We start from the raw sequence: 16,178 nt of genomic DNA on the forward strand, positions 1-16,178 counted from the left end.
AAGCCCGAAAAACTGGGTCGCCTGTTGTTCAGTTGAACATTGGTAATCGAAAATCAAATATTGGATATTTTTTTTGTGTGTTTGTACAGCACTCTTACCTTTTCGATTGTAAAAAAATAAAATATGCTGACAATTCTGCTTATAAATTTCAATATTTGAAAGGGGACCAACGAACAACTTCTGCGTAGAATGTATCGAACATTTCCTCAAGCAAGCTATATCAGCTGTCAAAGTATATAATGATTATACTGCGTAAAAGTGAAGTTGGCTGTGAAAAAATGTAATTAAATCCTCTGTTAGGAAAAAACGAAATTACTTTTCGAACAACCCGAGAGTTTACTTGGATAATTAATATTGCTAAGGATTAAATTGTAGCTTAAGTTTGGAATTTCTTCTCCATCATTGGCTGGGGTGAAATGATTATCTTCCAGAAAAATAACAAATGCAACTCCTCGAATTATTCAAGAATTATAGATATTATTAATTAGAGTTTACGCAAGGTTGTTTTAAATGTTTATTTGAACAACAAATTCCTTTGAGGTCAAAAATTATTTTGACTTTAAAGACGTGAATCGTAATTTCGCGTTTAGTGTATACTGTGTAGTCAATATTGTAGTCAAATCAATTGTTTTAGAAGTTAAGTTTTTTTTATCTGTCTTTAGCTCGTGTAAACCACTGTCTTCCTGAAATGCAGTGGCAAAATTCTTGGAACACCAGAATTTATTCTAGATATATAAATGTTATTTATCATATGCCGTCGCGAATTTTGATTAGTGTGTGCTTCCTTAGTTAATATTGATATAAAATAAATTACAATAAAAGTTTAGTAATTCTTTTCGGTTATTGGTTGGGGAGAAATCATTGCCTTCCTTAGAAGTCGTGGAGATTCCTATAACGCCAGGTATTATTCAAAAATCATCACTACCTAATTGAGTTATTACTTTAGTGTTTACTTTAATAATTAATGATGATGTGAAATAAATTATAGTCAAAATTTAGAAATATTTTTCGGTCATCATCGGGGAGACGAAATCACTACCTTAAAAAAAACCTTGGCGAAATTCCTGCATCTTCAAGAATTATTCTAAAAATATATATGTTATTTTATAACTGCTTACGCGAGTTTTATGTAATCAATATTTAATAGTTATATTGGAGCCGCGATGGCTCAGGGGATAGAGTGTTCGCTTTCCAATGAGGTGAACCGGGGTTAGATCCCCGCGATGGCTAGTCGATACGAATTCCGCTTCCGGCTTGCACCGACCACAGTGCTGATGTGAAATATCCTCAGTGTTAGACGGATCATGGGTTAGATTTCCCTTGCCGTCAGGCTAACCGTGGGAGGTTCTCGTGGTCTTCCTCACCATGTAACGCAAATGCGGGTTAGTTCCATCAAAAAGTCTTCCACGAAGTCAAATTTCTCCCAATACTTGATCCAGTTGTTCTCTTGTCTTCTGGATTGGGTTCAAAATTGCAAGGCTACGGAGTTGAACATTAGTAGTCGTAAACCCAAAAATTGGGTCGGCTGTTCAACGACGGTTATAAAATAAAATGGTTATATTGAGAGCCGTGATGACTCAGGGGATCTTCCAATGAGGTGAACCGGGTTCGAATCCCAGCTATGGCTGGTCGACACGAATTCCGCATCCGGCTGGCACGGACCACAGTGCTGACGTGAAATATTCTTAGTGGAGGACGGATCATGGGTTAGAGTCTCCTTGTCGTTAGGCTAACCGTGGGAGGTTCCACTCCATTTAACGTAAATGTGGGTTAGTTCCATCAAAAATCCTCCACGAAGGCAAATTTCTCCCAATACTTGATCCAGGAGTCTTGTCTTCTGAATTGGGTTCAAACTTACAAGGCCTACGTAGTTGAACATTAGTAGGTGACTGTTCAACGGCGGTTATAAAATAAAATAGTTATGTTGAGGTAAAATGAAGGATAGTTTAGAAATTCTTCTCGATTGTTGGCTTAGGCAAAAACGGTGCCTTTAAAAGATGGAGTGGTGAAATTCCTGCATCACCAAAATTTATTCTAAATATATAAATGTTATTCATCACCACCAATTCGAATTTTGATTAGTGTCTGCTTCAATAGTTACGTAAAATAGTTGACGTAAAATATATTATAGTAAAAAATTTAGAAGTACTTCTCGGTCATTGGCTGGGACGAAATCACTCTTAAGTACGGGATATTCGTGGTCTCGTAATCTCAAAGGGTCATTACGATCTCGTGCAACTAAACAGCGGGTGTCGTGAAAAACGTATTTAGAAATCATTTGTCCGAACATGCTTTTTCATGAACCCCCCAAGTAAGAAACTGGGTCGTAAAGTCTAGGGCGACCGTAAAATTTTAGTTTCACAACTCTTCTTCGTGTTTTATTTATTTTATGATTTGACTTGCTCATCTCTTACTATCTGTTTTACAACTACTTGATCTGGCTTTCGAGTTCGTGGGTTTCTCTATGAATAGATTGTTCGTTTTCCAATTTTTATGATTATTGAATTGGGGCCTGCGTTTTTCTCTCTCTTTATACCTTTCTTTCTTATTTCTATGTGGGATAAATTATTTCTTTCGAATAATTTATTATTATTATCGTTTTATTTTACGATTTGATCTTCTTTTCATTTGAACAAAAAAAAAAAGTCTATTATTATTCTGTTTAGGCTTTATCGTGTGTAGTTTTACGATTGCGTGCCCACTTTATATTGCTTTGCTTAAATATTAATTTTTTGTAGATCTTCTGAAATTCAGTTTACTTAAATTCTACGATCAGTAATCCCGATTATAATAAAAGAAAGTTCGATTTATATGGGAATCTTCAGCGATAGATTTTCAGAACTAAAATTATTGTCCACCATATAACGTGCAATTAATTAGAATATGAATAATTCAGTTTATTAAGAAATTATATTTTATTGCAAAATCTGTGTTTTTTTTGATTTACTGAATGCAAGTAATTAGTAACTGCGTTCATATTAAGGAAATAGTTAATATTTATGTTCTAAAACAGCGGTTCCCAATTTTTCCGGCTATGGAACTCTAAATAATCAACCTTCGTTCACTGTAATCCCCTTTTATAAATAGAGTTTATTAAGGTAATTGTGAACGTTATAATATAAGAGACTAGTTTCAAATAAGAAACTTTTGTTAAATGTGTTAAATTACGTTTATGGAATTAGAATTAAATGTATATTGTTATTCTCAAAGTAACGGAATAATATTTAATTTCAAAATGATGTAAAATATATTTTATATTTTGATGCGATTCAAATTGCATACATAATCTAATCTTGTTTTATAGATATATCGATATTATATTAATAGTGTATCCAGCGGTTCGTGTTCTTTTTTTACTAATGATATAAAATCCGTATATATATTAGTGAGTTATTTTCTATAGAATTGGAACCTTCAATAATGTGTTTCATATTCACTCATAGGAGAGTAAAAATTTTGTGAAAGGAAAAATCGCACCATTGATTTAGATTCAAAACTATCTGTTTGAAGTTCAACAACAATTCAACAACTCTGTTTGAACAATTCAAGTTTGAAGAATTCATATTCAAATGTAATTCAACTACTGTCGGTTTTTAATATAAATCGCAGTTGATATGTACAGAAATATTAATCTTCTTCTAGAGTAGAAATAAAAAAAGTGCAAAAAAAAAAAAAAGACATGGAAGAAATAGGTTTTTTCCAACCGAAGTGGAAGGAATGAAAGAAGCTTTTATTAAAAAGAAAATATAAAATATTAAAAAATTATTTTAAATAATTTATACTATTAAATGTAATATTATTAATATTAATTTACTTTAAAGAATAGCATTAATCACTAGATTTTATTTCATTATGACTAATGGAATCTCAAAATCTAATGGCGCTAAAAAAAACCACAAATTATTGATAAAAATTATTATGAAATTTAATAAGTTGGGAAAAATGTTTACAAAGTAATAATTTTTAAAAGAATATTTATTATAAAAATATTTATTATATGTATAAATATTATTTGTAATAGATATAATATTTATATACTAATATTTACTAATATACTAATATTTTTGTTATAAGAGAACTAAAGCTGCCATAGTTTAAACACCATTTAAGCTCCCGTCGTTTGAACACCTTTAAGCTAATTCTATTTTTAGCGTGCATGTAACTGTTGAAAGCTTATTAAAAAAACAAAAAGTTTTTTTTAAAAAAAAACTTATGATTATAAATTTTTTTTTAATTTTCTAATATTTTGAATGTTAATAAGCATTATTAAATTTCGGAATGTTGTGCATTTTTAAATTTTTCAATATTAAAAAATATTTTTAAATTTTTGAATGTTCAGAAGTATTTTTAAATTTCTTATTGCTGAAACTAAATATTCTATGTTTTATGAAATGTTTTAGTTTTTTTAATATTAAGAAACATTATTGAATTTCTTAACATTTTAAATGTAAGGACGTCTTATGAAATTTTTTTTAGTATTCTAAGTATTTTATTAAAATGTATAGTATTCTAAATATATATTAAAAAGCCTTATTAAATTTCTAAATATTCTGAACATTTAAATTATTGTTAAATTTCTTAATATTCGGAACATTAAAAATATTGTTAAATATTGTTTGAATATAAGAAAATTTTTGAAATTTCATAATTTCCTAAATTGTATGAAATATTTTTATATTTAGATTAATAATCCAAGAAGCTGAAAAGGAAATATATACATAATATAAAACTTCATTTACTTCAAAAAATACTTTTTGAATCAAATAAAGTATTGTATAAAATATATTATTATATTTCTTAATATTGAGAATATAAAACCACGTTTCATAATATTATTTTAGTTAAGATGTATTTCAGCAAAGTATTTTAATGACTTGTGTTTTGCCTGTTTTCCTATTCCTAAAATTAACTTCTTTAAATCATGGTTACAAAAAACATTTAATTCGTTTTTGACGTTCAATAGCAATTAATATAGATACGACAGATGAGTTGAGTTATTTGCATATGACATGAGAAACAGATAAAGTTATAATTATTATTATTTTACAATTTTTTCCTACTAATTGCTTTTAAGAACTGAGGTTCTTCAGAAATTTGGAGGCATGAATGTATGTCTATCATTCAATAAAAAGTTGTATTATTATTGTGGAAAGAATTATTGTGGAATAAACAAACAATTACTAAGGTGAGTTAAATAAGTGGGTAGGATTTACATAGCTGCTAACATTTACGGTAGTTGAATAAATGTTTTCTTAGTAGTAGCAAAGTTTTTAAAGTTTAAAAAAATGTTGGTTAGTTTAAAAAAAAAGGTTTCATCCTCTATGTCAAATTAATGTTGTTGTCATATGCAAGGCAAAGGGGGTGCGTTTCTTCTCGTTTTCCAGTGGCGCCATCTTTGGCCAAGAATTTGACTTCTGCCACACACATACGTAACAACCCGTTTATTGAGTGGACCCATTCATTCACCCACAGATTGTAATTTTGACCTGAACCAGAGAATGATCTATGTCCAATGCAGTACCCCTAGAGGTATGATTTGTTATTGGAGAATGAAAGACTTTGCGCCCCGACAGATTTAACGTGCACCAGTCACCATTTACTACTCGAGGAATCTTCGGCCGGCAAAGATCAAACTCTCGGATCAAACGACTCAAAGATCAAACGACCTCTCGGACATGGGCGCAACTCCCTGCCAACAAGGCTATTCCGACCCATGTAAAATTAATAATTTAATTATAAGCATAGGACCGCGCAAGTTGCCTCTCAACCGAATTCAACTGTCGAAGAGCTGGAGACTTTTTATCCGTTTTATTGAATTTTCAAAAATACAACTTATGGTGGGTATTGACTATGTTCGGCAACATACATATATCTTTTGAACTCGCAAAATATACTTTCCTTATCAAATTATAATTCGAGATATAATGTGCGCGATATTTTTTGTTCTCTATTACATTTTTTTCTGATTATAATTCAAATCACGTTTGTTTCTTCTCATTCACGTCTCTAAAAGTCTTGAAAATGGGCGCTTGTTTTTTTTTTTTTTTTTTTTTTTTTTTTTTTTTTTTTAAAAGCTCTAACTATTTATATAATTCTTGAAGCGAATGAAGTTTTTAAACAGGTAATATCTTACCACTTCAGTTTCTTGGGAATATTTTTAATTATTTCAGGAACGCCAATCCAGTGTTTCTAGGTTGAATTAAACAACCGCTTCTATAATTTATGAGTGAAAAGCACAAAATCCTTGTAAAAGTAAATAAATAAATTATTAACTAATAAAAAAATACAGTATTTGCTGCTGAGCCATATGCATTTTCAAGCAGCAAAACTCGGCTATTTTACTTATTTCATGCGTTGTTTTGATACTCTCGTTTGATACACTCGTTTGATACATTCGTGTCAGATAGAAATATTGGACAAGTGTGAATGAACTCATTCAAAATATATAATTGTTTGAAATTTGCAAGCACTGGAGTTTTATTATCCAAGTATTTTATTGAATATGATTTAAATTTTCTCCTTATAACTTTCTCATTTTATTCCCCCAAGAATATTAGAAGTGCAAGACCCTCTTCAGATGCTTGTTTACGTTTAGACCAACTTCACACCTGCCGTATCTGGCAGACCCCACCGGGCCAACCACCCACCCTCGCTTATTCATCCCACTCTCTCTCACTTTTTTTTTCCTGACCGTGACCCCCAGGTCGTCCTCTTCCCCCTATTGTCCCGGTCCGGGAAATCAAGGGACCAGCTGGTCCACGTTCACTGTCTATGTGTACCTCGGGACGCTGTCTGGAGAACCATGTGCCCTCATGGGTGTCTTTGATCCACGTTTTAGCTCAAGATTTTCAACCAATTTCTTAAAGATCTTCTTCACGAAGAGCATCTCAAAATGTGCATTGCTTTTCCACTTTCTTCGATGTGTTTCGCTATGTTTAGATTCACCACTTTTTGGATTAAAATTTTGGAAGGTGGAGGTGGCAGCATGGTTGATGCACGAGGTTGGGGTCATTGTCCGACGGGACTGCATGAAGCTGATTTTTCTAGCTACCATGCCTGGGGTTTTGTAAGTATGGACTTTCATGTCATTTGTTTATTGTTTTAAGTTTATCATTGCTTTTTTTTGTTGTTTTTTTTGTGAAGTTTGTGAATTATGGTGGTATTTATGCATCCGTCTGTAGTTTGGTTGTTAACCCCTTATCATTACTTTTTTTTTAAAAAAGAAAACTTGCATTATTGCTTTTTTCTTTTTAAAAAAAATATGTTTAAAAAAGAATCTTTGCAATTCGATTTTTTTTTTTTTTTTATTTATTTTTGTTTGAAGTTTTGATTATCTCGGAATTCCCATTAAACTGTTCAACTGTTTGAGTTTGGTAGATGCTAATTATAAGTACATAAAGTGTACTTCATTTACTAATTAAAGTCAGCAATTTATCAATGAATGATTAAAATCGTTGAGTTGAAACATTAAAGTAAAAATACAATGTTTAAGAAATTTTTTTTAAATTTTTATACAAGCTTAGAGAAAAAATTGTCACACGCACTGATTACTAACAAATATTAATCAACAAAATTGCATTTATTTTAAAGTAATCTGATGTAAGTAATTAAAGTTTGTAGATGGCATTGTTAGAAACCTATCCTATACTCTATTATGGTAAATCAGACATGGAAGAATTTGTGGGTGTGTTAGCCACAAGCTTAAACATGTCTTATAAAATTCTAATTTCTCCGTTTGAATAGTCTAGTAGAATTCAAGCGATCGGTCGGGAGATTTTTCTATTAGTAAGTCTGGTTATGAAAATAGTTTATCGATCAGACTCAACATGAATCTGCGATTAAATCCATATTTTTTTTTACGTAATTAAAAATGATATATTTTTATCCAAGGTCAAATCGAAGGTTTTTTCTCTCTATATCTCTTAATAATCAATGGTGCTTAAAAAAATATAAGTGTTTAGTATTAATCTTTTTTATTACGAAATTAAATTTAGCGAAGCTACAATTAGGTCTTTAAGCATTTATTTAAAAACTGTTTTATTTGAAAATTTAGGAACTTAGCTTTTTTTTTTTAAGTGTTCTGGGTACGAATAATTGGAAATTAAGCCTAAGTCTCAAACTCTTATAAATCAATCACTTGTTCTATTATTTTTTCATTTACTCACTTTTTTAATACATTTCGTCTGTTTTCTTTAGAATTGTTATTATTAATATTTTTTTTAAAAATATTTAAAAAATGAAAAAAAAATTTTTTTTGGAATCCTTTTTTTTTGTTTTGAAGCAATTAGTTATTATATCAAAACTGTCTGAGAAAGCGTCAAAATGTTCTCTCTGATACATACTAGTGCATTTCTGTTGAGGCTTCTAGAAGTTCAGTTCTTTTGTTAGTTTAATATGAATAATAAATATCACTTCCTCGCTGATGCTCTTGCTTGGTACTAGCTGCCACTATTTCTTCCACACTTTTTTATTAAAAAATAAAATTCCCTGAAAACGTTAGGTAGACAGCAGAATCGGGCCAGCAAGAAGTGGACGGTTTCGTATATAATTATTTACCATAATTGTTTTTAGCATAAAACAAAAACCGTAACTAGTCTATGAATTTAATTGGCATCAAATAATAGATAGTTCATGAAATAATATTTCCATGAAACAAAATTTTTATTGTTGTTGAACAATAACTAATCGAAGAATTTAATTGTCATGAAGCAATAGTTAGTGTATCGATTTCATTGTTGCAAAAAAATGTATGCATTAATGTTTGCAATACAAGAATTTTATTGTCGATAAACTATAGCCCTGCAAAAATTTTATTGTCGTTTAACAGTAACTTGTACTAGAATTTTATTGTCATGAAACAATACGTAATAGAAAAATCTTATTGTTATGAAATGGTAGTAAGTAAATGAATTTTATTGTCATAAAACAATAACGAATTCATAGAATTCACTGAACAATTACTTGTATACAGAAGGTAAAGTTCAAATCACGTGACTAGTTACTGATTGTTTTTAAAGTAGCACTATAGCACTGCAAAAATTTTATTGCCGTTTAACAATAACTTGTGCTAGAATTTCATTGTCATGAAACAATACGTAATAGAAAAATCTTATTGTTATGAAATGGTAGTAAGTAAATGAATTTTTGTTGTCTTAAAACAATAACGAATTCATAAAATTCAATGAACAATTACTTGTATACAGAAGGTAAAGTTCAAATCACGTGACTAGTTACTGATTGTTTTTAAAGTAGCACTATAGCACTGCAAATATTTTATTGCCGTTTAACAATAACTTGTGCTAGAATTTCATTGTCATGAAACAATACGTAATAGAAAAATCTTATTGTTATGAAATGGTAGTTAGTAAATGACTTTTTGTTGTCTTAAAACAATAACGAATTCATAAAATTCAATGAACAATTACTTGTATGCAAAAGGTAAAGTTCAAATCAGGTGACTAGTTACTGATTGTTTTTAAAGCTTCAAACTCATTGGAGTCCTGATTTTATTGCTGAGTGAATACTAGTGTTTGTAGCTGATCTTATTTTTTTTTTGACTTTATGCTTGACCTTTGATCCAGTTATTTTCTCTGAATGATTTGACAATTAAAGAGTGAAGATATAGAAAGAATAAGGCAAACTGGAGAATTTGATCCTTATCTGTAATTCGGGTTATGAATTAAAAAGGAAATATTTTTTTTAAATGTTTATGAAAAATGACCTTCATGAATTGATTTCTTCAATTTTTAAGTATAATTTTGTGTGACTGTCTTTTACAATCACACGAAATTAAACTCACTTAATAATTCTAATTCTCCTTATGAATAAAAGTATGTTAGAAATTGTTCTCCATACGTTCAATTTGTTGAAAGTACAGTCTTTCAGGGCTAATATCATTCTAAATAGTCTGAACTGCGCTGAAATACTGCAAATATCAATGCCTTAATTTATTCAAAAATGTTAGTTTGCACATGATGAATAAAAACTTAATTTGAATTAAGAAAACAACATAGATGGATTCATAGAATGCAAAAGTAGATTCATGAAATGATTAAATAGATTCATAGAATACTAAAATAGACTCATACAATGCTAAAATAGATTCAATAGACTCATTTGGTGAAATGAATAACTTTATTTTTCAAATGTAATATGATATTGTTAAAAAATCCAAATGGCTCTCTGAAATTTTATAATATTCACAACTTAATAATTTTTCTACTGTTTTTACTATTTTATCTACAAAATATTATTAATTGCGGTTACTTAAAAAACACTCTAGTTCCTTGGAGCAGCATAAAATTAACGTTTATAACACTTTTAAATTGAGGCTAACTATAATAACTAGTAATACTTAAATTTGATTTTGTTGTGATTAAACTTCGTACGTCATTTTAGAGGTATCTGAAAAAGACTAACTTAAAATTTTTGTTCAATTTTTATCCAATTTGATAGAAAGTTTTACAACTTGCATGTAATTAAAAAAGTTTTTTTACTCATTGATTTTTTTTAAATCTTAACGAAATGAAGAACAAAATTTATACCACAAAAATCAGGTCTTGTAATTTATTTTTTCAAATGCTGATTGCATAAGTCTTAAAGATACTGTTAAATTTTAAAGTAATCCTCATGACTGTATTGTTGAAGTTAAAGGAAATTTTACTGAAGTCGGAGTTGTAACGATTCCGGGTGCTTAAAAGTTAGCTCCTATAGGTTAAAGGGTCATTTTCAAAAAACTCACACTTTTAATGTTTCTGAAATAAAATTTCTAATAACATTCATTCAGTATTCAAATTCATTTACTATATGTTTTTAGTAAATGTATATACGTTGAAATGTTTTTAAAATGCGTCAGGTACAGCTAAACTGTTTTGCCTCTTATTTCTTCAGCCTTCTTTACCTCTTATTTTACTATAATATTAATTGAAAATAATTTTAATTTATGTTTCGAAAATTGCGTCTTATGTAATATATAGCACGGATTTTCAAATATACAGTTTTAAAGTTTCTTTTGAGTAAACATTTTACTGTTGTCCCAGGCTTTTATCCATTTCATTATTATTTAGTCTATTTTTAGATAGGGTTACTATTTTTAAAATTTTGATTATATTTGCTGTATTGTAGGAATATAAAGCTTTGACACTGTAAGGATGACTGACATCATTATTTTAAATTTATTGTTCATTCGATTTTTCTATTATGAGATCAAATTACACTTTTAAGTTTTTTACAAAGATTTCTTCTTTTTTCAATTGAACGTGTCCATGTAAATTGACATGCAGTTTCTACTGTCCCCTGGCATACATGATATTCCAAGAAACTATAATGAAATGTTATGATTGTTTTTCTATATTATTCTACTTTTAAGCCTGACTCTTTTACTTTGTGTTATTAACAACAAGGCTTTTTAAGAAGATAGTATATGTTATTAATGATTTAGTGAAAGCAGGAAAATGGCCCTGATAAAAATCTGCTTGCTTTTCTTTTAAAAATGTCTTTAAATGGAATTTTCTCTAATACCGTCTTCTCTGTTCTAACTGGAAGCTTTATTTTAACGGAATGAATTAATCTTGCATTTAAGCTAAAATGATTAATGTTAGCGAGATTAATGTAGATTATAGAAAAATTAAATTGGACGGTAAAAAGGCATGTTTTTGTGTAGCATACAAATTTTTGGCTGAAAAACTTATTTTTACAAAATATTTTGGAAGTATTCCTTGAGAAAATGTTTTAGAAACGCCTTTAAAAGTTTTGAAGAAACAAGTAATAGTTGAAAATATCGTTGGTGACATGAAAAGTTAAAAAAAAAAAAATAATAATAACACATCAAAGTCATATATTTTTAAATACGTGTTATTGTTAAAACCAGTGTAAAATCATTCTAAAAAGCTAAAAAATAGTTTTATTAATTAAACTTTAAAAAAAATCATTCGGTATTAAATCTCTGTGGCAGTTATAGTAAATTGTCGCATTTTGGTGAGAATCACCAATATATTGAAAAGTTTGAATATAAACTCTTTTTCCTTTTCAAAAGACGATGGCCTTTCTGCATATTGACATTTTGTGCCAATTGTGTAATTGTCATAGATAGATGGCGCTGGCTAACGAGCGAGAAAACGAACGTAATAGTCATATATGTATCACTGCTACAAATTTTATACAGTTATATACAAAGTATATTATTATTATAGCTCTTGTATATTATACTATGTACTAAAAACATTATTTTTTTAAATAATTTTATAGTATGAATAATATACTATTTTTAAAACTTCGAATACAGCTATAAAAATTATATATTGTTTGCTTTTATGGCGTATAAGCTTACAAAGAACAATCTTAAATAAAAATCAAACATGTTTATGAAAAACCAACACTAAGAACCAAGTTCTGGTAAAATTACCTTACTGTATGATATTACATTTCTGATAAAAAAAGACATTATTCTGGTATTAAAAACCAAAATATATGCTATATACCGCCATTTTCAAAATTATAGTTCTTATTACCACACAATTCAACCGAATGAATAGTTTTTGTGCCATGTCCTAAGGTGGCATGATAAAACTACCAAGTTTTACCACATTTATCTTAATTTTATCGCATATTATAAAACCTTATTTCATTGTTAATTTTACGAAAATCATTACCAAAACACTTCGGTAAAAATTACGAGCTTTTTAATGTTCCCATAGAGCCAGAAACACGATAAATTTTACCATATTTTGGTAGTTTTAGCCATACATTGAGTAATATCTATGGGTAATTTTTCAGAAAGTCTGGCATTTTTGTGTCCACATTTTCCTTACCTTGATTTTTTTAAAAAAACTATTATAGCCATACAATTACACTCTTTAAAAGTAATAAATTTGTTTAATCATAGATATTATGACTACCAGATCAATTTGAATGCGTAAAATGTAATTTCATTCATCTGTCCTTAACCTAATAGTAAGATATACGGACTAAATTTAAAAACAGAGCTCAATTAATATATACAGTACATATTTTTGGAGCTATATATTCAAGTTACTAGAAATATACAATGCAACTAGCCTTTAAAAAAAAATCCGACTCATTAAAAATGCTTTCCATTAATTTGCTTGTCACTATTACGCCTCATTATAAATATTATTTAACTGTCTACTAAAAAAAAACATATTTAAGCTAATTAGGAATGGTTTGTTTGATTCTCTGTTCTTCATATACAGGAAATATATTAAATTTTCAGAGCATTGACTAATGATTTTAGCTTATTCAAATCAGCTAAAAAATTACTACTGCCCCTCCGTTATTTTATTTTGTTTTTTAATATAATTTTTTTCAATAATAATAATTTAATTTAATTTAATTTTTATTTAATACTCCTTAAGGTTTTTGAACCAAACTAAGTTAAGGCGAAATGCAATTTATGATGAGGACAAAAATGATTGCACTTTAAAAAACTCTAGATTAAATTGCAATAAAAAGCACCGGTACTCGGGGTGTTAGTACTTTTTACCGTAAAATCCCTTTTTACTGTTTACGAAGCAAAAATTCTGATATACCGTAATTTTTACATTAATAATTACTGTAAAGTCACTGAATCACTGTAATTAAGCGAATATAACTATAAAAATTGCGGTATAAAATTTTCGGTAAAAATCGATTTCGCTGTAAAATAGATTTTACCGATGATGCACCCAAGGTGCCAGAACTTTTTACAGTAATTTGATCTAGAAATTTTACAGTGTATTGGAAACACGTTAACTCATATTTTTTACTGATATTTTTACATAAAATATTTTAAAAACGAAAATATCTATTTAAGGGAATAAAAACTTGAAACCCTTGAGTAATTTTTTTTGTAGTTTTAATAGAAATATTATACGTATTTTTATGTAAACATTGGTTGAGATGTCTGAGTTGTTTCACTTGTGTAGCAACGGAACTGTGCAGCAACTCCTCTAGTCTTACTCGTTTAAGTGCTGATTAGATGATGGTTGAAAGCATGAGTTGCTGTGATTTATGGGCTTTGATATCCAAGACTTAAGAAAAATATTATCAGAGATAAACTACATATAACTTTTATGAGTATATATTGCTATAAATTTTATTTACCTTCAAGAGGCAATCAGGAAATTATAGAAATTAAGTTTCATGCAAAATTTATTGCCCCTCCATGTCTTACACACACATTTCAAAACAAATTATTTTGGAGCAATTAATGTAGCTTGTGCATGTGTTTTTATAAAAATGAAAATTTCTAATGTGTAGTTAATTCTTTACCTTAAAAATGAACTGTATTGGATGGGTAAAATAAGTTAAATTTAATTGTTCTTTTTGTTTGGTTTTGTTTCGTATGTCACTTGCGTCCCTTAGCAATCACTACACTGAAAAAAATGTGGTCAAAACTTCAAGAATATGCTAAATTTTATCATCTTTTTGGCTGTACGGAAACTACAAAAAAGCTCGGTAGTCTTTATCAAAGCGCTTTGGTAATGATTTTAGTGAAATTAACAATATAATTTAGTTTCCTAATATGCGATAAAATTTGATAATTGTTTTAAAATTTGGTCATTTTATCATGATACCTTAGAGCATGGCATTAAAACCATTTATTTAGTTAAATTTACTTTTCAGTTTTATATTTCTTACTAAATGTAATAAGAACAATAATTGTGTAAACGAGAATTTCCGATAAACCATTACCATATGAACGGAAAAATTACCAAATGAATGGTTAAATACCTTATATTTTGGTTTTATTAACCAGAATTGTATTTTTTAGTTACCATATGAACGGAAAAATTACCAAATGAATGGTTAAATACCTTACATTTTGGTTTTATTAACCAGAATTGTATTTTTTAGTTACCCCAAATGTTATTAGCTTACAGCACAGTAATTTTTCAAGAATTTTTTTTCTTCTTTATACTGTTTCTTAGATGTAAAAGAATAAAAAATTAAGGACGTGAAATTAAACACAGAAACCTTAAAATTTTTGATAAAGTTCTGTGCTTAATATGTTAATTGAGGTTAGGAATTATGAAAAAAATTAGTAATTTTTAAAAAAAAAATTTAAACAAAATTTAAATGTACAATTTTTTCTGAATGTGTTAGATTATTCTGTTTTGCAATCTATTTTAAATGGAAAATCTATTTTGATTAGTCAACCAAGAAAATAATTTCACAGTATCTAATTTTATTTTGAAAGGACTTATGAAAAAAAGAAAGAAATATATAAAGGTGACATTTTTCTTTGCCCATATTAATATAAATTAACTGTTTCATCAAATATTTGTAAATTTCACGCCGAAGAATGTTTTACGACAGTCATGATTATGTATTAATTTTATTTATTTTTATAGACTGATTTTATTAAAAATTGATATTTTTTTAAAGAAAAAATGCTTCCTAAATCTTGCTCTATCCATTTTGAATTTCGCACGTTCTGAAAAACCACCCTCATGCATTTTAAAATATTTTTTCTTTAATTATCCATACTAATACATCTCCTTTTTTAGCGCAGAAATATATTCTTAATACATTTTTATTGCCGCACGATCATTTCCTTTCGACTATGATTCATCCTCCAAGTTTGCTTTAATATCTTTAGGAATGTCTGGACAATTTTTATTATCTTTTTCCAATTACTGAAGACTTTTTTCCGATTGAATACATAACTATTCTTATTCACGATTTTCATTTATATCTTGCGTGCATTATTTTATCTTGAGAAAAATAACGTTGCTTAATCAAGCATAAACCTTGCATTCAAGCCTGTATTGTTTTTGGAAATATATGCAGACATTTATTATTTTATTCTCTTGTCCCTTTGCGTGATTTAAATTTTACGATATGCGTCTGCATATTACAAGACTTAATCATTTTTAGACGTAATTTTGCATAACATATTATATTTTTCTGAATCATGTTTAACGTATTATATCTTAGAACTTGATAATAGTTTTCCAACGTATTTAAGTATTGAATGAATATACTTTACGCTTAAAATTTATTTTAATATGGGATTGCGTCACTAACTTCATTTGGTAAATTGAGTCATTTTTGCACCATGAACTGTTATTTATGTTTGTAATTTTTTTCTCTACTTCGTAGCTTGTCATTTTTTGTTGTTGGGTTTGTTAGATTTATTCATTATTACTGGATTTTGTTAATTTATTCATTATTCCTGG

The 16,178-nt window shown here is 28.5% G+C and overlaps 1 protein-coding gene and 1 long non-coding RNA gene across 5 annotated transcripts in view; both read left to right on the plus strand.

Annotated features, from left to right (window-relative positions):
* LOC107438772 (uncharacterized) overlaps positions 1-16,178 on the plus strand; it is a 572,328-nt gene that overhangs the window by 164,724 nt on the left and 391,426 nt on the right. The window lies entirely within an intron of this gene.
* LOC147806033 (uncharacterized) overlaps positions 6,724-16,178 on the plus strand; it is a 154,205-nt gene continuing 144,750 nt past the window's right edge. The window contains exon 1 of the long non-coding RNA XR_015428689.1: positions 6,724-7,066. This is a non-coding gene — a long non-coding RNA (uncharacterized LOC147806033). The remainder of the gene's footprint in view (positions 7,067-16,178) is intronic.

This window comes from Parasteatoda tepidariorum, chromosome 8 (assembly GCF_982258835.1).
Source record: "Parasteatoda tepidariorum strain Cologne lab strain chromosome 8, Ptep-v5.0, whole genome shotgun sequence".
Lineage (NCBI taxonomy): Eukaryota > Metazoa > Arthropoda > Arachnida > Araneae > Theridiidae > Parasteatoda > Parasteatoda tepidariorum.